General features: G+C 53.7%; 1 protein-coding gene across 1 annotated transcript in view; it reads right to left on the reverse strand.

Moving 5' to 3' along the window:
- Window positions 1-21,500, reverse strand: part of LOC119449292 (galactose-3-O-sulfotransferase 3) — a 31,107-nt gene that overhangs the window by 8,996 nt on the left and 611 nt on the right. The window lies entirely within an intron of this gene.

A 21,500-nucleotide genomic window follows, 5' to 3' on the forward strand; every position in this document is an offset into this window, starting at 1 on the left:
TGTCTCAGTTTCAGATCCAGCGATAGCTTCTACATGTACATAGCAGCCATAGCGCCCGCAGCAAAGAAAGCACCCCGAGTGTTAAGCAACGCGTCTCAGTTTCGCTTCGTCCTGTTGCAGCCATCGTGCAGTGCAAGAAAGCGCCCCGAGGATTGTGTGGTTTGTCTCAGCTTCAGATCCAGCGATAGCTTCAACACGTACGTAGTAGCCATAGCGCCTGCAGTGAAAGAAAGCACCCCTAATGTTAAGCGACGCGTCTCAGTTTCGCTTCGTCCCGTTGCAGCCATCGTGCAGCGCAAGAAAGCCCCCCCCCCCCGAGGATTGTGCGATTTGTCTCAGTTTCAGATCCAGCAATAGCTTCTACATGTACGTAGCAGCCATAGCGCCTGCAGCAAAGAAAGCACCCCGAGTGTTAACTGACGCGTCTCAGTTTCGCTTCGTCCTGTTGCAGCCATCGTGCAGTGCAAGAAAGCGCCCCGAGGATTGTGTGGTTTGTCTCAGTTTCAGATCCAGCGATAGCTTCAACACGTACGTAGCAGCCATAGCGCCTGCAGTGCAAGAAAGCACCCCTAATGTTAAGCGTAGCGTCTGAGTTTCGCTTCGTCCCGTTGCAGCCATCGCGTGCAGCGCATGAAAGCCCCCCGAGGATTGTGCGATTTGTCTCAGTTTCAGATCCAGCGATAGCTTCAACATGTACGTAGCAGCCATAGCGCCTGCAGCAAAGAAAGCACCCCGATTGTTAAGGGACGCGTCTCAGTTTCTCTTCGTCCCGTTGCAGCCATCGTGCAGTGCAAGAAAGCGCCCCGAGGATGGTGTTATTTGTGTGTTTCAGATCCAGCGATAGCTTCAACACGTACGTAGCAGCCATAGCGCCCGCAGCAAAGAAAGCACCCCAAGTGTTAAGGAACGCATCTCTGTTTCGCTTCGTCCCGTTGCAGACATCGTGCAGCGCAAGAAAGCCCCCGAGGATTGTGCGATTTGTCTCAGTTTCAGATCCAGCGATAGCTTCTACATGTACATAGCAGCCATAGCGCCCGCAGCAAAGAAAGCACCCCGAGTGTTAAGCAACGCGTCTCAGTTTCACTTCGTCCCGTTGCAGACATCGCGTGCAGTGCAAGAAAGCGCCCCGAGGATTGTGTGATTTGTCTCAGTTTCAGATCCGGCGATAGCTTCAACACGTACATAGCAGTCATAGCGCCTGCATCGCAATAAAGCCCCCCTATTGTTAAGCGACGCGTCTCCATGTCGCTTCGTGCCGTTGCAGCCATCGCGTGCAGCGCAAGAAAGCCCCCCGAGGATTGTGCGATTTGTCTTAGTTTAAGTTCCAGTAAAGCATCAACACTTATGTAGCAGCCATAGATCCTGCAGCGCAAGAAAGCACCCCGAGTGCTAAACGACGCATCTCAGTTTCGCTTCGTCCCGTTGCAGCCATCGCGTGCAGCGCAAGAAAGCGCCCCGAGCATTGTGTGATTTGTCTCAGTTTCAGATCCAGCGATAGCTTCAACACGTACGTAGCAGCCATAGCGCCTGCAGTGCAAGAAAGCACCCAGAGTGTTAAGCGACGTGTCTCAGTTTCGCTTCGTCCCGTTGCAGCGATCATGCAGCGCAAGAAAGCCCCCCCGAGGATTGTGTGGTTTGTCTCAGTTTCAGATCCAGCGATAGCTTCAACACGTACGTAGTAGCCATAGCGCCTGCAGTGAAAGAAAGCACCCCTAATGTTAAGCGACGCGTCTCAGTTTCGCTTCGTCCCGTTGCAGCCATCGTGCAGCGCAAGAAAGCCCCCCCCCCGAGGATTGTGCGATTTGTCTCAGTTTCAGATCCAGCAATAGCTTCTACATGTACGTAGCAGCCATAGCGCCTGCAGCAAAGAAAGCACCCCGAGTGTTAACTGACGCGTCTCAGTTTCGCTTCGTCCTGTTGCAGCCATCGTGCAGTGCAAGAAAGCGCCCCGAGGATTGTGTGGTTTGTCTCAGTTTCAGATCCAGCGATAGCTTCAACACGTACGTAGCAGCCATAGCGCCTGCAGTGCAAGAAATCACCCCGAGTGTTAAGCGACGCATCTCAGTTTCGCTTCGTCCCGTTGCAGACATCGTGCAGCGCATGAAAGCCCCCCGAGGATTGTGCGATTTGTCTCAGTTTCAGATTCAGCGATAGCTTCAACATGTACGTAGCAGCCATAGCGCCTGCAGCAAAGAAAGCACCCCGATTGTTAAGCGACGCGTCTCAGTTTCTCTTCGTCCCGTTGCAGCCATCGTGCAGTGCAAGAAAGCGCCCCGAGGATGGTGTTATTTGTGTGTTTCAGATCCAGCGATAGCTTCAACACGTACGTAGCAGCCATAGCGCCCGCAGCAAAGAAAGCACCCCAAGTGTTAAGCAACGCGTCTCAGTTTCGCTTCGTCCCGTTGCAGACATCGTGCAGCGCAAGAAAGCCCCCGAGGATTGTGCGATTTGTCTCAGTTTCAGATCCAGCGATAGCTTCTACATGTACATAGCAGCCATAGCGCCCGCAGCAAAGAAAGCACCCCGAGTGTTAAGCAACGCGTCTCAGTTTCACTTCGTCCCGTTGCAGACATCGCGTGCAGTGCAAGAAAGCGCCCCGAGGATTGTGTGATTTGTCTCAGTTTCAGATCCGGCGATAGCTTCAACACGTACATAGCAGTCATAGCGCCTGCATCGCAATAAAGCCCCCCTATTGTTAAGCGACGCGTCTCCATGTCGCTTCGTGCCGTTGCAGCCATCGCGTGCAGCGCAAGAAAGCCCCCCGAGGATTGTGCGATTTGTCTTAGTTTAAGTTCCAGTAAAGCATCAACACTTATGTAGCAGCCATAGATCCTGCAGCGCAAGAAAGCACCCCGAGTGCTAAACGACGCATCTCAGTTTCGCTTCGTCCCGTTGCAGCCATCGCGTGCAGCGCAAGAAAGCGCCCCGAGCATTGTGTGATTTGTCTCAGTTTCAGATCCAGCGATAGCTTCAACACGTACGTAGCAGCCATAGCGCCTGCAGTGCAAGAAAGCACCCAGAGTGTTAAGCGACGTGTCTCAGTTTCGCTTCGTCCCGTTGCAGCGATCATGCAGCGCAAGAAAGCCCCCCCGAGGATTGTGTGGTTTGTCTCAGTTTCAGATCCAGCGATAGCTTCAACACGTACGTAGTAGCCATAGCGCCTGCAGTGAAAGAAAGCACCCCTAATGTTAAGCGACGCGTCTCAGTTTCGCTTCGTCCCGTTGCAGCCATCGTGCAGCGCAAGAAAGCCCCCCCCCCCGAGGATTGTGCGATTTGTCTCAGTTTCAGATCCAGCAATAGCTTCTACATGTACGTAGCAGCCATAGCGCCTGCAGCAAAGAAAGCACCCCGAGTGTTAACTGACGCGTCTCAGTTTCGCTTCGTCCTGTTGCAGCCATCGTGCAGTGCAAGAAAGCGCCCCGAGGATTGTGTGGTTTGTCTCAGTTTCAGATCCAGCGATAGCTTCAACACGTACGTAGCAGCCATAGCGCCTGCAGTGCAAGAAATCACCCCGAGTGTTAAGCGACGCATCTCAGTTTCGCTTCGTCCCGTTGCAGACATCGTGCAGCGCATGAAAGCCCCCCGAGGATTGTGCGATTTGTCTCAGTTTCAGATTCAGCGATAGCTTCAACATGTACGTAGCAGCCATAGCGCCTGCAGCAAAGAAAGCACCCCGATTGTTAAGCGACGCGTCTCAGTTTCTCTTCGTCCCGTTGCAGCCATCGTGCAGTGCAAGAAAGCGCCCCGAGGATGGTGTTATTTGTGTGTTTCAGATCCAGCGATAGCTTCAACACGTACGTAGCAGCCATAGCGCCCGCAGCAAAGAAAGCACCCCAAGTGTTAAGCAACGCGTCTCAGTTTCGCTTCGTCCCGTTGCAGACATCGTGCAGCGCAAGAAAGCCCCCGAGGATTGTGCGATTTGTCTCAGTTTCAGATCCAGCGATAGCTTCTACATGTACATAGCAGCCATAGCGCCCGCAGCAAAGAAAGCACCCCGAGTGTTAAGCAACGCGTCTCAGTTTCACTTCGTCCCGTTGCAGACATCGCGTGCAGTGCAAGAAAGCGCCCCGAGGATTGTGTGATTTGTCTCAGTTTCAGATCCGGCGATAGCTTCAACACGTACATAGCAGTCATAGCGCCTGCATCGCAATAAAGCCCCCCTATTGTTAAGCGACGCGTCTCCATGTCGCTTCGTGCCGTTGCAGCCATCGCGTGCAGCGCAAGAAAGCCCCCCGAGGATTGTGCGATTTGTCTTAGTTTAAGTTCCAGTAAAGCATCAACACTTATGTAGCAGCCATAGATCCTGCAGCGCAAGAAAGCACCCCGAGTGTTAAACGACGCATCTCAGTTTCGCTTCGTCCCGTTGCAGCCATCGCGTGCAGCGCAAGAAAGCGCCCCGAGCATTGTGTGATTTGTCTCAGTTTCAGATCCAGCGATAGCTTCAACACGTACGTAGCAGCCATAGCGCCTGCAGTGCAAGAAAGCACCCAGAGTGTTAAGCGACGTGTCTCAGTTTCGCTTCGTCCCGTTGCAGCGATCATGCAGCGCAAGAAAGCCCCCCCGAGGATTGTGCGATTTGTCTCAGTTTCAGATCCAGCGATAGCTTCAACACGTATGTAGCAGCCATAGGGCCCACAGCAAAAGAAAGCACCCCTAATGTTAAGCGACGCGTCTCAGTTTCGCTTCGTCCCGTTGCAGCCATCGTGCAGCGCAAGAAAGCCCCCCGAGGATTGTGCGATTTGTCTCAGTTTCATATCCAGCATTAGCTTCTACATGTACGTAGCAGCCATAGCGCCTGCAGCAAAGAAAGCACCCCGAGTCCTAAGCAACGCGTCTCAGTTTCGCTTCGTCCCGTTGCAGCCATCGTGCAGTGCAAGAAAGCGCCCCGAGGATTGTGTGATTTGTCTCAGTTTCAGATCCAGCAATAGCTTTAACACGAACGTAGCAGCCATAGCGCCTGCAGTGCAAGAAAGCACCCCTAATGTTAAGCGACGCGTCTCAGTTTCGCTTCGTCCCGTTGCAGCCATCGTGCAGCGCAAGAAAGCCCCCCGAGGATTGTGCGATTTGTCTCAGTTTCATATCCAGCATTAGCTTCTACATGTACGTAGCAGCCATAGCGCCTGCAGCAAAGAAAGCACCCCGAGTCCTAAGCAACGCGTCTCAGTTTCGCTTTGTCCCGTTGCAGACATCGTGCAGCGCAAGAAAGCCCCCCGAGGATTGTGCGATTTGTCTCAGTTTCAGATCCAGCGATAGCTTCTACATGTACGTAGCAGCCATAGCGCCCGCAGCAAAGAAAGCACCCCGAGTGTTAAGCGACGCGTCTCAGTTTCGCTTCGTCCTGTTGCAGCCATCGTGCAGTGCAAGAAAGCGCCCCGAGGATTGTGTGGTTTGTCTCAGTTCAGATCCAGCGATAGCTTCAACACGTACGTAGTAGCCATAGCGCCTGCAGTGCAAGAAAGCACCCCTAATGTTAAGCGACGCGTCTCAGTTTCGCTTCGTCCCGTTGCAGCCATCGTGCAGTGCAAGAAAGCCCCCCCGAGGACTGTGCGATTTGTCTCAGTTTCAGATCCAGCGATAGCTTCTACATGTACGTAGCAGCCATAGCGCCCGCAGCAAAGAAAGCACCCCAAGTGTTAAGCAACGCGTCTCAGTTTCGCTTCGTCCCGTTGCAGACATCGTGCAGCGCAAGAAAGCCCCCGAGGATTGTGCGATTTGTCTCAGTTTCAGATCCAGCGATAGCTTCAACACGTATATAGCAGTCATAGCGCCTGCATCGCAAGAAAGCACACCGAGTGTTTAGCGACGCGCCTCAGTTTCGCTTCGTCCCATTGCAGCCATCGCGTGCAGCGCAAAAAAACGCCCCGAGGATTGTGCGATTTGTCTCAGTTTCAGATCCAGCGATAGCTTCAACACGTACATAGCAGCCAATGCGCCTGCAGCGCAACAAAGCACCCCGAGTTTTAAGCGACGCGTCTCAGTTTCGCTTTGTCCCGTTGCAGCCATCGTGCAGCGCAAGAAAGCCCCCCCGAGGATTGTGCGATTTGTCTCAGTTTCAGATCCAGCGATAGCTTCTACATGTACGTAGCAGCCATAGCGCCCTGCAGCAAAGAAAGCACCCCGAGTGTTAATGCAACGCGTCTCAGTTTCGCTTCGTCCCGTTGCAGACATCGTGCAGCGCAAGAAAGCCCCCGAGGATTGTGCGATTTGTCTCAGTTTCAGATCCAGCGATAGCTTCTAACACGTACGTAGCAGCCATAGCGCCTGCATGCAAGAAAGCACCCCGAGTGTTAAGCGACGCGTCTCAGTTTCGCTTCGTCCCGTTGCAGCCATCGGTGCAGCGCAAGAAAGCCCCCGAGGATTGTGCGATTTGTCTCAGTTTCAGATCCAGCGATAGCTTCAACACGTACGTAGCAGCCATAGCGCCTGCAGGCAAGAAAGCACCCCGAGTGTTAAGCGACGCGTCTCAGTTTCGCTTCGTCCCGTTGCAGCCATCGTGCAGCGCAAGAAAGCCCCCCCGAGGATTGTGCGATTTGTCTCAGTTTCAGATCCAGCGATAGCTTCTACATGTACGTAGCAGCCATAGCGCCTGCAGCAAAGAAAGCACCCCGAGTGTTAAGCGACGCGTCTCAGTTTCGCTTCGTCCCTGTTGCAGCCATCGTGCAGTGCAAGAAAGCCCCCGAGGATTGTGTGGATTTGTCTCAGTTTCAGATCCAGCGATAGCTTCAACACGTACGTAGCAGCCATAGCGCCTGCAGTGCAAGAAAGCACCCCTAATGTTAAGCGACGCGTCTCAGTTTCGCTTCGTCCCGTTGCAGCCATCGTGCAGCGCAAGAAAGCCCCCCCGAGGATTGTGCGATTTGTCTCAGTTTCAGATCCAGCGATAGCTTCTACATGTACGTAGCAGCCATAGCGCCTGCAGCAAAGAAAGCACCCCGAGTGTTAAGCGACGCGTCTCAGTTTCGCTTCGTCCCGTTGCAGCCATCGTGCAGTGCAAGAAAGCGCCCCGAGGATTGTGTGATTTGTCTCAGTTTCAGATCCAGCGATAGCTTCAACACGTACGTAGCAGCCATAGCGCCTGCAGTGCAAGAAAGCACCCCTAATGTTAAGCGACGCGTCTCAGTTTCGCTTCGTCCGTTGCAGCCATCGCGTGCAGCGCAAGAAAGCCCCCGAGGATTGTGCGATTTGTCTCAGTTTCAGATCCAGCGATAGCTTCAACGCGTACATAGCAGCCATAGCGCCTGCAGCGCAAGAAATCACCCCGAGTGTTAAGCGACGCATCTCAGTTTCGCTTCGTCCCGTTGCAGACATCGTGCAGCGCATGAAAGCCCCCCGAGGATTGTGCGATTTGTCTCAGTTTCAGATCCAGCGATAGCTTCAACATGTACGTAGCAGCCATAGCGCCTGCAGCAAAGAAAGCACCCCGATTGTTAAGCGACGCGTCTCAGTTTCTCTTCGTCCCGTTGCAGCCATCGTGCAGTGCAAGAAAGCGCCCCGAGGATGGTGTTATTTGTCTCAGTTTCAGATCCAGCGATAGCTTCAACACGTACGTAGCAGCCATAGCGCCCGCAGCAAAGAAAGCACCCCAAGTGTTAAGCAACGCGTCTCAGTTTCGCTTCGTCCCGTTGCAGACATCGTGCAGCGCAAGAAAGCCCCCGAGGATTGTGCGATTTGTCTCAGTTTCAGATCCAGCGATAGCTTCTACATGTACATAGCAGCCATAGCGCCCGCAGCAAAGAAAGCACCCCGAGTGTTAAGCAACGCGTCTCAGTTTCACTTCGTCCCGTTGCAGACATCGCGTGCAGTGCAAGAAAGCGCCCCGAGGATTGTGTGATTTGTCTCAGTTTCAGATCCGGCGATAGCTTCAACACGTACATAGCAGTCATAGCGCCTGCATCGCAATAAAGCCCCCCTATTGTTAAGCGACGCGTCTCCATGTCGCTTCGTGCCGTTGCAGCCATCGCGTGCAGCGCAAGAAAGCCCCCCGAGGATTGTGCGATTTGTCTTAGTTTAAGTTCCAGTAAAGCATCAACACTTATGTAGCAGCCATAGATCCTGCAGCGCAAGAAAGCACCCCGAGTGTTAAACGACGCATCTCAGTTTCGCTTCGTCCCGTTGCAGCCATCGCGTGCAGCGCAAGAAAGCGCCCCGAGCATTGTGTGATTTGTCTCAGTTTCAGATCCAGCGATAGCTTCAACACGTACGTAGCAGCCATAGCGCCTGCAGTGCAAGAAAGCACCCAGAGTGTTAAGCGACGCGTCTCAGTTTCGCTTCGTCCCGTTGCAGCGATCATGCAGCGCAAGAAAGCCCCCCCGAGGATTGTGCGATTTGTCTCAGTTTCAGATCCAGCGATAGCTTCAACACGTACGTAGCAGCCATAGCGCCTGCAGTGCAAGAAAGCACCCAGAGTGTTAAGCGACGCGTCTCAGTTTCGCTTCGTCCCGTTGCAGCCATCGTGCAGCGCAAGAAAGCCCCCCGAGGATTGTGCGATTTGTCTCAGTTTCAGATCCAGCGATAGCTTCAACATGTACGTAGCAGCCATAGCGCCCTGCAGCAAAGAAAGCACCCCGAGTGTTAAGCGACGCGTCTCAGTTTCGCTTCGTCCCGTTGCAGCCATCGTGCAGTGCAAGAAAGCGCCCCGAGGATTGTGTGATTTGTCTCAGTTTCAGATCCAGCGATAGCTTCAACATGTACGTAGCAGCCATAGCGCCTGCAGGCAAAGAAAGCACCCCGAGTGTTAAGCGACGCGTCTCAGTTTCGCTTCGTCCCGTTGCAGCCATCGTGCAGCGCAAGAAAGCGCCCCCGAGGATTGTGCGATTTGTCTCAGTTTCAGATCCAGCGATAGCTTCAACACGTACGTAGCAGCCATAGCGCCGCAGCAAAGAAAGCACCCCTAAGTGTTAAGCGACGCGTCTCAGTTTCGCTTCGTCCCGTTGCAGCCATCGTGCAGCGCAAGAAAGCCCCCGAGGATTGTGCGATTTGTCTCAGTTTCAGATCCAGCGATAGCTTCTACATGTACGTAGCAGCCATAGCGCCTGCAGCAAAGAAAGCACCCCGAGTGTTAAGCAACGCGTCTCAGTTTCGCTTCGTCCCGTTGCAGCCATCGGTGCAGCGCAAGAAAGCGCCCCGAGGATTGTGTGATTTGTCTCAGTTTCAGATCCAGCGATAGCTTCACACGTACGTAGCAGCCATAGCGCCTGCAGTGCAAGAAAGCACCCCGAGTGTTAAGCGACGCGTCTCAGTTTCGCTTCGTCCCGTTGCAGCCATCCGTGCAGCGCAAGAAAGCCCCCCGAGGATTGTGCGATTTGTCTCAGTTTCAGATCCAGCGATAGCTTCAACACGTACGTAGCAGCCATAGCGCCTGCAGTGCAAGAAAGCACCCAGAGTGTTAAGCGACGCGTCTCAGTTTCGCTTCGTCCCGTTGCAGCCATCAGTGCAGCGCAAGAAAGCCCCCCGAGGATTGTGCGATTTGTCTCAGTTTCAGATCCAGCGATAGCTTCAACACGTACGTAGCAGCCATAGCGCCTGCAGTGCAAGAAAGCACCCAGAGTGTTAAGCGACGCGTTCTCAGTTTCGCTTCGTCCCGTTGCAGCCATCGTGCAGCGCGCGTCTCAGTTTCGCTTCGTCCTGTTGCAGCCATCGTGCAGTGCAAGAAAGCGCCCCGAGGATTGTGTGGTTTGTCTCAGTTTCAGATCCAGCGATAGCTTCAACACGTACGTAGCAGCCATAGCGCCTGCAGTGCAAGAAAGCACCCCTAATGTTAAGCGACGCGTCTCAGTTTCGCTTCGTCCCGTTGCAGCCATCGTGCAGCGCAAGAAAGCCCCCCGAGGATTGTGTGATTTGTCTCAGTTTCAGATCCAGCATAGCTTCTACATGTACGTAGCAGCCATAGCGCCTGCAGCAAAGAAAGCACCCCGAGTGTTAAGCGACGCGTCTCAGTTTCGCTTCGTCCCGTTGCAGCCATCGTGCAGTGCAAGAAAGCGCCCCCGAGGATTGTGTGATTTGTCTCAGTTTCAGATCCAGCGAATAGCTTCTAACACGTACGTAGCAGCCATAGCGCCTGCAGCAAAGAAAGCACCCCGAGTGTTAAGCGACGCGTCTCAGTTTCGCTTCGTCCCGTTGCAGCCATCGTGCAGTGCAAGAAAGCGCCCCGAGGATTGTGTGATTTGTCTCAGTTTCAGATCCAGCGATAGCTTCAACACGTACGTAGCAGCCATAGCGCCTGCAGTGCAAGAAAGCACCCCTAATGTTAAGCGACGCGTCTCAGTTTCGCTTCGTCCCGTTGCAGCCATCGTGCAGCGCAAGAAAGCCCCCCCGAGGATTGTGCGATTTGTCTCAGTTTCATATCCAGCATTAGCTTCTACATGTACGTAGCAGCCATAGCGCCTGCAGCAAAGAAAGCACCCCGAGTGTTAAGCGACGCGTCTCAGTTTCGCTTCGTCCCGTTGCAGCCATCGTGCAGCGCAAGAAAGCCCCCGAGGATTGTGCGATTTGTCTCAGTTTCAGATCCAGCGATAGCTTCTACATGTACGTAGCAGCCATAGCGCCCGCAGCAAAGAAAGCACCCCGAGTGTTAAGCGACGCGTCTCAGTTTCGCTTCGTCCTGTTGCAGCCATCGTGCAGTGCAAGAAAGCGCCCCGAGGATTGTGTGGTTTGTCTCAGTTTCAGATCCAGCGATAGCTTCAACACGTACGTAGTAGCCATAGCGCCTGCAGTGCAAGAAAGCACCCCTAATGTTAAGCGACGCGTCTCAGTTTCGCTTCGTCCCGTTGCAGCCATCGTGCAGTGCAAGAAAGCCCCCCCGAGGACTGTGCGATTTGTCTCAGTTTCAGATCCAGCGATAGCTTCTACATGTACGTAGCAGCCATAGCGCCCGCAGCAAAGAAAGCACCCCAAGTGTTAAGCAACGCGTCTCAGTTTCGCTTCGTCCCGTTGCAGACATCGTGCAGCGCAAGAAAGCCCCCGAGGATTGTGCGATTTGTCTCAGTTTCAGATCCAGCGATAGCTTCAACACGTATATAGCAGTCATAGCGCCTGCAGGCAAGAAAGCACCCCGAGTGTTAAGCGACGCGTCTCAGTTTCGCTTCGTCCCGTTGCAGCCATCGTGCAGCGCAAGAAAGCCCCCCGAGGATTGTGCGATTTGTCTCAGTTTCAGATCCAGCGATAGCTTCAACACGTACGTAGCAGCCATAGCGCCTGCAGGCAAAGAAAGCACCCCTAGTGTTAAGCGACGCGTCTCAGTTTCGCTTCGTCCCGTTGCAGCCATCGTGCAGCGCAAGAAAGCCCCCGAGGATTGTGCGATTTGTCTCAGTTTCAGATCCAGCATAGCTTCTAACACGTACGTAGCAGCCATAGCGCCTGCAGGCAAGAAAGCACCCCTAGTGTTAAGCGACGCGTCTCAGTTTCGCTTCGTCCCGTTGCAGACATCGTGCAGCGCAAGAAAGCCCCCCGAGGATTGTGCGATTTGTCTCAGTTTCAGATCCAGCGATAGCTTCTACATGTACGTAGCAGCCATAGCGCCTGCAGCAAAGAAAGCACCCCGAGTGTTAAGCGACGCGTCTCAGTTTCGCTTCGTCCTGTTGCAGCCATCGTGCAGTGCAAGAAAGCGCCCCGAGGATTGTGTGGTTTGTCTCAGTTTCAGATCCAGCGATAGCTTCAACACGTACGTAGCAGCCATAGCGCCTGCAGTGCAAGAAAGCACCCCTAATGTTAAGCGTACGCGTCTGCAGTTTCGCTTCGTCCCGTTGCAGCCATCGTGCAGCGCAAGAAAGTGCCCCGAGGATTGTGCGATTTGTCTCAGTTTCAGATCCAGCGATAGCTTCAACGCGTACATAGCAGCCATAGCGCCTGCAGTGCAAGAAAGCACCCCTAATGTTAAGCGACGCGTCTCAGTTTCGCTTCGTCCCGTTGCAGCCATCGTGCAGTGCAAGAAAGCCCCCCCGAGGACTGTGCGATTTGTCTCAGTTTCAGATCCAGCGATAGCTTCTACATGTACGTAGCAGCCATAGCGCCCGCAGCAAAGAAAGCACCCCAAGTGTTAAGCAACGCGTCTCAGTTTCGCTTCGTCCCGTTGCAGACATCGTGCAGCGCAAGAAAGCCCCCGAGGATTGTGCGATTTGTCTTAGTTTAAGTTCCAGTAAAGCATCAACACTTATGTAGCAGCCATAGATCCTGCAGCGCAAGAAAGCACCCTGAGTGTTAAACGACGCATCTCAGTTTCGCTTCGTCCCGTTGCAGCCATCGCGTGCAGCGCAAGAAAGCGCCCCGAGCATTGTGTGATTTGTCTCAGTTTCAGATCCAGCGATAGCTTCAACACGTACGTAGCAGCCATAGCGCCTGCAGTGCAAGAAAGCACCCAGAGTGTTAAGCGACGCGTCTCAGTTTCGCTTCGTCCCGTTGCAGCGATCATGCAGCGCAAGAAAGCCCCCCCGAGGATTGTGCGATTTGTCTCAGTTTCAGATCCAGCGATAGCTTCAACACGTATGTAGCAGCCATAGGGCCCACAGCAAAAGAAAGCACCCCTAGTGTTAAGTGACGCGTCTCAGTTTCGCTTCGTTCCGTTGCAGCCATCGTGCAGTGCAAGAAAGCGCCCCGAGGATTGTGTGATTTGTCTCAGTTTCAGATCCAGCAATAGCTTTAACACGAACGTAGCAGCCATAGCGCCTGCAGTGCAAGAAAGCACCCCTAATGTTAAGCGACGCGTCTCAGTTTCGCTTCGTCCCGTTGCAGCCATCGTGCAGCGCAAGAAAGCCCCCCGAGGATTGTGCGATTTGTCTCAGTTTCAGATCCAGCGATAGCTTCTACATGTACGTAGCAGCCATAGCGCCTGCAGCAAAGAAAGCACCCCGAGTGTTAAGCGACGCGTCTCAGTTTCGCTTCGTCCTGTTGCAGCCATCGTGCAGTGCAAGAAAGCGCCCCGAGGATTGTGTGATTTGTCTCAGTTTCAGATCCAGCGATAGCTTCAACACGTACGTAGCAGCCATAGCGCCTGCAGTGCAAGAAAGCACCCCTAATGTTAAGCGACGCGTCTCAGTTTCGCTTCGTCCCGTTGCAGCCATCGTGCAGCGCAAGAAAGCCCCCCCCCGAGGATTGTGCGATTTGTCTCAGTTTCAGATCCAGCAATAGCTTCTACATGTACGTAGCAGCCATAGCGCCTGCAGCAAAGAAAGCACCCCGAGTGTTAACTGACGCGTCTCAGTTTCGCTTCGTCCTGTTGCAGCCATCGTGCAGTGCAAGAAAGCGCCCCGAGGATTGTGTGGTTTGTCTCAGTTTCAGATCCAGCGATAGCTTCAACACGTACGTAGCAGCCATAGCGCCTGCAGTGCAAGAAAGCACCCCTAATGTTAAGCGTAGCGTCTGAGTTTCGCTTCGTCGCGTTGCAGCCATCGCGTGCAGCGCAAGAAAGTGCCCCGAGGATTGTGCGATTTGTCTCAGTTTCAGATCCAGCGATAGCTTCAACGCGTACATAGCAGCCATAGCGCCTGCAGCGCAAGAAATCACCCCGAGTGTTAAGCGACGCATCTCAGTTTCGCTTCGTCCCGTTGCAGACATCGTGCAGCGCATGAAAGCCCCCCGAGGATTGTGCGATTTGTCTCAGTTTCAGATCCAGCGATAGCTTCAACATGTACGTAGCAGCCATAGCGCCTGCAGCAAAGAAAGCACCCCGAGTGTTAAGCAGACGCGTCTCAGTTTCGCTTCGTCCCGTTGCAGCCATCGTGCAGTGCAAGAAAGCGCCCCGAGGATGGTGTGATTTGTCTCAGTTTCAGATCCAGCGATAGCTTCAACACGTACGTAGCAGCCATAGCGCCTGCATCGCAAGAAAGCACCCCTAGTGTTAAGCGACGCGTCTCAGTTTCGCTTCGTCCCGTTGCAGCCATCGGTGCAGCGCAAGAAAGCCCCCGAGGATTGTGCGATTTGTCTCAGTTTCAGATCCAGCGATAGCTTCTACATGTACGTAGCAGCCATAGCGCCCGCAGCAAAGAAAGCACCCCGAGTGTTAAGCGAACGCGTCTCAGTTTCGCTTCGTCCCGTTGCAGACATCGTGCAGCGCAAGAAAGCCCCCCGAGGATTGTGCGATTTGTCTCAGTTTCAGATCCAGCGATAGCTTCAACACGTACGTAGCAGCCATAGCGCCTGCAGTGCAAGAAAGCACCCCTAGTGTTAAGCGACGCGTCTCAGTTTCGCTTCGTCCCGTTGCAGCCATCCGTGCAGCGCAAGAAAGCCCCCCGAGGATTGTGCGATTTGTCTCAGTTTCAGATCCAGCGAATAGCTTCTACATGTACGTAGCAGCCATAGCGCCTGCAGCAAAGAAAGCACCCCGAGTGTTAAGCGACGCGTCTCAGTTTCGCTTCGTCCCGTTGCAGCCATCGTGCAGCGCAAGAAAGCCCCCGAGGATTGTGCTGATTTGTCTCAGTTTCAGATCCAGCGATAGCTTCAACACGTACGTAGCAGCCATAGCGCCCGCAGGCAAAGAAAGCACCCCGAGTGTTAAGCGACGCGTCTCAGTTTCGCTTCGTCCCGTTGCAGCCATCGTGCAGCGCAAGAAAGCGCCCCGAGGATTGTGCGATTTGTCTCAGTTTCAGATCCAGCGATAGCTTCAACACGTAATTAGCAGCCATAGCGCCTGCAGCGCAAGAAATCACCCCGAGTGTTAAGCGACGCGTCTCAGTTTCGCTTTGTCCCGTTGCAGACATCGTGCAGCGCAAGAAAGCGCCCCGAGGATTGCGCGATTTGTCTCAGTTTCAGATCCAGCGATAGCTTCTACATGTACGTAGCAGCCATAGCGCCCGCAGCAAAGAAAGCACCCCGAGTGTTAAGCAACGCGTCTCAGTTTTGCTTCATCCCGTTGCAGACATCGCGCAGCGCAAGAAAGCCCCCCGAGGATTGTGCGATTTGTCTCAGTTTCAGTTCCAGTGAAAGCTTCAACACGTATGTAGCAGCCATAGCGCCCGCAGCGAAAGAAAGCACCCCGAGTGTAAAGCGACGCATCTAAGTTTCGCTTCGTCCCGTTGCAGCCATGGCGTGCAGCGCAAGAAAGCACCCCGAGCATTGTACGACGCGTGTCAGTTTCAGATCCAGCGAAAGCTTCAACACATACGTAGCAGCCATAGCGTCCGCACTGCAAGAAAGCGCCCGAAGTGTTGTTATGCGCCACGTCTCAGTTTCGCTTCGTCCCGTTGCAGCCATCGCGTGCAGCGCAAGAAAGTGCCCCGAGGATTGTGCGATTTGTCTCAGTTTCAGATCCAGCGATAGCTTCAACACGTACGTAGCAGCCATAGAGCCTGCAGCGCAAGAAAGAACCTCGAGTGTTAAGCGACGCGTCTCAGTTTCGCTTCGTCCCGTTGCAGCCATCGCGCGCAGCGCAAGAAAGAAGCTCGAGTGTTAGGCGACGCGTCTCAGTTTCGCTTCGTCCCGTGGCAGCCATCGCGCGCAGCGCAAGCAAGCGCCCCGAGGATTGTGCGACGCGTCTCAGTTTCAGACGCAGCGAAACCTTGAACATGTACGTAGCAGCCAGAGCGCCCGCATCGCAAGAAAGCTCCCGTAGTGTTATGCGACGCGTCTGAGTTTCGCCTCGTCCCGTTGCAGCCTTCGCGCGCAGCGCTAGAAAGCACCCCGAGGATTCTTCGACGCGTCTCAGTTTCAGATCCAGCGAAAGCTTCAACACATACGTAGCAGCCATAGCGTCCGCACTGCAAGAAAGCGCCCGAAGTGTTGTTATGCGCCACGTCTCAGTTTCGCTTCATCCCGTTGCAACCATCGCGCGCTGCGCAAGAAAGCGCCCCGAGGATTGTGCGACGCGTCTCAGTTTCAGATCCAGCGAAAGCTTCAACACATAAGTAGCAGCCATAGCGTCCGCATCGCAAGAAAGCGCCCGAAGTGTTGTTATGCGCCGGGTCTCAGTTTCGCTTCGTCCCGTTGCAACCATCGCGCGTCGCGCAAGAAAGCACCCCGAGGATTGTACGACGCGTCTCAGTTTCAGATCCAGCGAAAGCTTCAACACATACGTAGCAGCCATAGCGTCCGCATCGCAAGAAAGCGCCCGAAGTGTTGTTATGCGCTGCGTCTCAGTTTCGCTTCGTCCCGTTGCAACCATGGCGCGCTGCGCAAGAAAGAGCCCCGAGGATTGTGCGGCGCGTCTCAGTTTCAGATCCAGCGAAAGCTTCAAAAGGTACGTAGCAGCCATAGCGCCTGCTACGCAAGAAAGAACCCCGAGTGTTAAGCGACGCATCTCAGTTTCGCTTCATCTTGTTGCAGCCATCGCGCGCAGCGCAAGAAAGCGCCCCGAGGATATTCCGACGCGTCTCAGTTTCAGAACCAGCGAAAGCTTAACATGTACGTAGCAGCCAGAGCGCCCGGAGTGGAAGAAAGCACCCCGAGGAAGCAAGCACCCCTTGCGCGCTTTCACTCGCACATACAGCATGCGGCCAAATAGTTTTAAATGCATTTCTTGCCGGCGGCTCTGTCCGTCCCTTCCGCGTCGCACCACACCCCCACAGCGCATGTGCGTCCCCTCCCCCTCTCCTCCCTTTCTCTCCTCTAGGAATCCTGTACTAGAGTGTATTAGATTGCGGGAGTGGGTCCAACGAGGGCTCTGCGCTGAGGCATTTTATTGCGATAGCAATTATATGGACACTTCCACCGGATTTCTGCCGTCGGCGTTGCCGTCGCCGTCGTCGTCGCCGTGAGGTTCCGTATAGATAAAAGCTTCGCCGCGCGCCGTATGCTCGAGCGGCAGCGTGCGGGGACGCACGCTGTCACAGAGAGCGAACGCACTCAATCTCTCACGGGCAAGCAAGGAAGCGGGAAGCGAGCGCCGGAGGGAGCGAGGGGGGGGGGGCGCACTTCTACTCTGCCAACAACCGCACTCGTCGCTCGCCCCGCACCGTCTCTTATCTCCACACTGCTCTGACCTTTATGCGCTGTGCATTCGCCGCTCAGTTTCCGTTGAAGCGATAGACCGCACGTACCTTCGCCCGCTGCGGCGTATATGCGCTTGCTGCCAGCGTTTTGACAGTCGTTTTCTGCAATCATTCAGTGTGATCTATTCATGTTTGTTTGTGCGCGCTCACACCACAGTTGGTAATAGTCGGGCCACATTTTCCAACGCACGCTACACATGCAATGCTGCCCGGATCTGCAGTGCAGCGCTACATGTGTGTCCCTTCGCACGCGCTGCTCACGGGCAGCGCTTCTCATCAACACCACCGTTTCACACGCGCCTTCTCGTGGTCATCGAGTCTTTCTCCATGTAGGCCTACTTACGCCGCTGCACACCTTACTTAATCAGCTCATGTTTACTACAATTCGTATGGCTACCAAAGCCGCTCACCTTACTTCGTATGACATTGCTGTGTTGCTATCGCATTCATTGCTTCGCCCTTAGGGCGAAACTGTGACAATTTTTTATTGAAAATAGAGGTGGCGCCACCGTTACTTTCTTCCGAATGAGCGGCCCCGCTCACCAGCCGGACTTGTCGCGTCGGAGACCCTACCGCAACTGCATTGAGCATTGACAGGCGGATACTCGGTGGCGGTAACACTGAAATATTCCCCACCGATCCATTGTAAATAAAATGGAGAAACAGCGGCGGAAAGAACGCAAACGACGCAACAACGACGGTGCGTCGAGCTGACGACAGCTACTCAGCCCGCGAGCTCGCCTCAGCCAATGAGTGCTGCCGAAACAGCCGGAGCCAATGTTTGTTGGCTGCAGATTCAGAAGATGGCGATGGCAGGGCCGCCATGTTTTCCGTGTTTTTATTCAATTATATGGACACTTCAACTGGATTTCTGCCGTCGCCGTGAAGTTCCCTATAGATAAAATCTTCGCCGCGCGCCGTATGCCCGAGCGGAAGCGGGCGGGGACGCGCGCTATCACGGAGAGCGAACGCACTCATCTCCCACGCGCAAGCAAGGAAGCCGGAAGCCAGCGCCGGAGGGAGCGGGGAGGGGGGGGGGGTCGCACTTCTACTCTGCCAACAACCGCGCTCGTCGCTCGTCCGCACCGCCTCTTATCTCCACACGGCTCTGACCTTTAAGCAGGAGACACACGGTACGATTCGGCGTCCGATCCGATGTGCGACGCCGCATGCTCCGGCATGCGGCATACGACGATTTGGGGCACACGGGACGGGCATCCGAACGAGCAAGCGGCACCTAAGCTCTGCCCAGATCTTGCGCCCCAGCTTGTACGCTCGTAAGACTTCGTATCCTCGTGGAGAAATACAAAATAAACAACTTTGCGCAATGCGGCTTCGCTTTACGCGAACACTGTCACTAAAATTACGTCTTTGGGAACAACAAAACACTTCGCAGCGGTGTGTTCTCCACTGACGGCTCCGCCGACAGCCAGCGATAGGGCCGGCAGGCCTAGCTCGGCGGACGCCACGGCCGGCGGCTCTTGCGATCCAGTCCGAGCTCGTCGAAGTGCGCTTATTTTTGCCAACACGATTAACACTGTACGCGTAGGTTACCCGTAATTAAATGCTCTCGCATTACTCGATGCCGTCGATGCGAAGGGCAAGCGTGCAAGCTAACTGAGTAGCCTCGCTCAGACAGTCGGTGTGTGCTGACTACCTGCGAAATGCTGTCGCATCGCGGCTCCCGGCCAATCTCGCAAGTAGCTGGGTGCTAGTACTAGACGCTGTTTTGCAGAACAGGAACAGGGTCGAGTTAATTTTACCGAACTGGTAACTATTTCGTGTCACAGACGAATTGTAGCAATGCTGTTGCAGCCGGCATGAAAAAAAAGCGACGAGAAACCGGCCCGCCGGCCCCGCCTCTCTGGAGGGAGCGTCAGAGAACGCCACATGCCAGGCGCGCTGTCATTGGCTGCGGCCAAACGACGGTGCGATTGTCGGACGCGTCGGACGGTGAAAATCTGTCCAGTTTGTCGCACGCCGGGCATGCGATCCGGCGCTTCGGCACGGCAAAACGCCTCAGTTCGGCTGCCGTTCCGGCGCGTCGGACGCCGGATCGGACACCGAATCGGACCGTGAGTCTCGCGCTTTATGCGCCGTGGATTCGCCGCTCAGTTTCCGTTGAAGCGATAGACCGCACGTACCTTCGCCCGCTGTGGCGTATGCTTGCTGCCAGCGTTTTGACAGTCGTTGTCTGCAGTCATTCAGTGTGATCTATTCATGTTTGTTTGTGCGCGCTCACACCACGCTTGTTCGTTCAGTTAGTAATAGTCGGGCCACATTTTCCAACGCACGCTACACATGAAATGCTGCCCGGATCGGCAGTGCAGCGCTACAGGTGTGTCCCTTCGCACGCGCTGCCCACAGGAAGCGCTTCTCATCAACACCACCGTTTCACACGCGCCTTCTCGTGGTCATCGAGTCTCTCTTCATGTCGGTCTACTTACGCCGCAGCACACCTGCTTACTTAATCAGCTCATGTTTACTACAATTCATATTGCTACCAAAGCCGCTCACCTTACTTCCTATGACATTACTGTGTTGCTATCGCATTCATTGCTTCGCCCTTAGGACGAAACTGTGACATTTTTGCTTCACCCTCGCCGCTTGCTAAGGCGTCCGCTGGACCCACTCCCCCTTCTAGTACACTCTACCTGTACGGAGCGGCGCCCGCGTCCCACACACCCACAGCGCATGCGCGTCCCCTCCCCCTCTCTCTCCTCTCCTACGCTCCCCCCTGCCTGTCTCACCTCTAGGAATCCGGAGCGGCGCACAGGGGAGGGTGGTGGTGCGACAGCTGCATACTCCGCTGGGGGCTCCACGGAGCGCGTGCGCCTCATTCTCTCTCCTGTGCAGCGCCGCGATGAGCGCTCGGGCCGCTGCCGCGAAACCATCTCCCCGCTGCTTCGCATGCCCACATGGTTCTCTTTAGCGGGAGATGGAGTAATTTTTTTTCTATTGCCGGACGCGACCATTGAAGAGACAGCCCTTAACAGCTTTGCTGTAAAATATTATCTGCTAAGCGTCTGCCTGGTCGGACTCCATTCTGTAGTTCCCCCAGTACATATTTTGTTTCCGCCCATTATGACAGTTCGAATTTTATGGTTTGCATTGCCATTCTATATAACACCGACGTTACCGTAGGTGGCTTGTAGGGCTCGTCATATCTTTATCACTTTTGACTTTGTAGATGAGGTTCATCTTGCTTTCATGCCATCGAAATTCAATTGTCTTCGTTTTAATCATTTCTTCATTGGCATAAGTCAGCAATGCCTTGCTTTTTGGACCGAGATTTTTGATCAGCTGTATGGGTATTTCATAGGGTCCGGCGGAGGTGTTATTAAGGACGTTTTCTTCCGTTTTTTTTTTGTAGGAAATGCTTTTTATGGCAAATTTTGATCTTTTTTGTTTATGCTCGATATGGTTGGGTATGAACGATGTTTTTATTTGTGCCGAAGTTAGCCATAACAGTGTATGTGTTGTACCGCTGCGCATCGTATCCTTCGAGGATGTTACCATCTTCGTCTATTATAGCCGTATGCAAAATTTTAGTTGGAGCTTCGAGTGCCTTTACATGGTTCCAGAATCTTTACGGTGCGCGTTTGTCTCTTTTGCAAATGTTATGCACCCAACGTTCACTTGTGTATTTATATTTCTCTCATATGAGCTCGCTCGCCACTCTTTTTTTCTCGGTATTTGTTCCATCTAAGGAGTGCAATCTTCGTGCAATCCCAACTTTTAGGCTTCTCGATGATCCCTAGATGCCTGCTTACTCTCTCTTATAGCTTGTTTTATTTCCTTGTTCCACCACTTACGTGGTTTCCTCTTTCCAATCCAACAGTTTTTTCCTTGTCTGTATTATCTATTTCTGCATAACATCTACCAGTTCCTGATATTCCCAGACTGTTTTAGGAAACGCCTCCATTCTTCTCTACTGTTTTTGCAATCTCTGTTATTTGCTTTTCATTAATCTTGATTGAGAAATAATGATGCTATTAGTTGGTGTTTTGCGTAAGTATATCTCCCAGATTTTAAGGTTAAACGTTTATGATCACTACCTAGGCTTTCTTTTGCGTGTTCATCCCTTGGGCAAGTCGTTCGTAGACCGTTTTTGAGACTAAGGCATGATGGATACATGACTGCCTATTTCCATGCCACTCCCTGTTAATCGCTATAAGGTTCCTTTCGGGACATGCTGCTCGATCTCATGGCACATCCGAGAAGTCCGCGCGTGATGCACCGGTGCCATCGAACGCTGATTCCCTCGCTTGGCCGCACATACTCAGTGACCTAAGCTGTCGAAAGGTTCATTAAAGGGTGGCATACACGCAGTGCATTAATGGTGCAGCTCGCTAAAGCGTTCACGTGAATAGCGTTCCATACCCACTACATTTGTGGCGCAGCCTGCGTCAGTCCTTCTCTTATGACGTGGGCGACTCAGCATCGGAGAAACTTAAGGGATCGTCATTGCAGAGCGGCAGTGGCACTACATGGTTGCCCAAGTTGACGTCACTTAGAGCGCAACACGCCTACTGGTGACCCAAATTAAACATGAATAGTTGGACATATATGGATTAGAGAATA

Source organism: Dermacentor silvarum, chromosome 4 (genome assembly GCF_013339745.2).
Source record: "Dermacentor silvarum isolate Dsil-2018 chromosome 4, BIME_Dsil_1.4, whole genome shotgun sequence".
NCBI lineage: Eukaryota > Metazoa > Arthropoda > Arachnida > Ixodida > Ixodidae > Dermacentor > Dermacentor silvarum.